We start from the raw sequence: 789 nt of genomic DNA on the forward strand, positions 1-789 counted from the left end.
ATTAGGAAACTGCAGGGGTTGTGCACTGTGTGAGAGACAACTCCCTGTCAGTGTGTACTTGTCTCTGTTCTTGATTGCAGTGTTTGTCTGTACACCCTGTAGCAGGCACACTGAGGTGCCCAAGGGGCTGTGAAGTAAGAGTGTAAGCAGTGGACACAGAAAGTTGTCTCTCTATGGAAACGTTTTTAAAATCGCCTTGTGAAGGTGCTAAGCCAGGGGGTATAGCTCAGTGGTAGAGCATTTGACTGCAGATCAAGAGGTCCCTGGTTCAACTCCAGGTGCCCCGTTTGGCTTGTGCTTTTTCCAGGAAAAACTATGAGGAGCATCCCTCACTTTTAGATCCACTGTGCTTGTGCTGTGCACAGAAGGCAGGTCTCTGAACTTCAGTGCTCAAGATACTGAGCACTCGACTAAACACCTCCTGCTAAAATCAGCATCGCTGTCAGTGATGAAGAAAGACATGATGTTTGTGGCTTGGCCCTAGCAGTAGTTGTTTTGATCAATGAGGAGACTGCTGGGGATCAAGTTTGTGTGCGTGATTAGACCCTGCCTGTGTGTATTTCTCTCCAGATTGTCTGCAGTAACTTTCTGTGCAGAATTTTGCTTGTATGTTAGCATGGAAAAGAGGGTGCTGTCATGTAGAACAATCTAAGCAGTGGATGTAAAACCCGAGCTATATATTAAGTTTTTTATTGCTCCTTGTATGAGTGCTGACCCAGGGGGGTATAGCTCAGTGGTAGAGCATTTGACTGCAGATCAAGAGGTCCCTGGTTCAACTCCAGGTGCCCC

The 789-nt window shown here is 47.0% G+C and overlaps 2 non-coding genes across 2 annotated transcripts; both read left to right on the top strand.

Moving 5' to 3' along the window:
• The first annotated feature begins 215 nt into the window (after positions 1-215).
• On the top strand, positions 216-287 carry TRNAC-GCA. The gene has a single exon. It is a non-coding gene; the product is annotated as a tRNA-Cys (tRNA).
• A 432-nt stretch (positions 288-719) lies between these two features.
• TRNAC-GCA lies at positions 720-789 on the top strand. Its single transcript has one exon. It is a non-coding gene; the product is annotated as a tRNA-Cys (tRNA).

Source organism: Fulmarus glacialis, unplaced genomic scaffold, assembly GCF_000690835.1.
Source record: "Fulmarus glacialis isolate BGI_N327 unplaced genomic scaffold, ASM69083v1 scaffold39232, whole genome shotgun sequence".
Lineage (NCBI taxonomy): Eukaryota > Metazoa > Chordata > Aves > Procellariiformes > Procellariidae > Fulmarus > Fulmarus glacialis.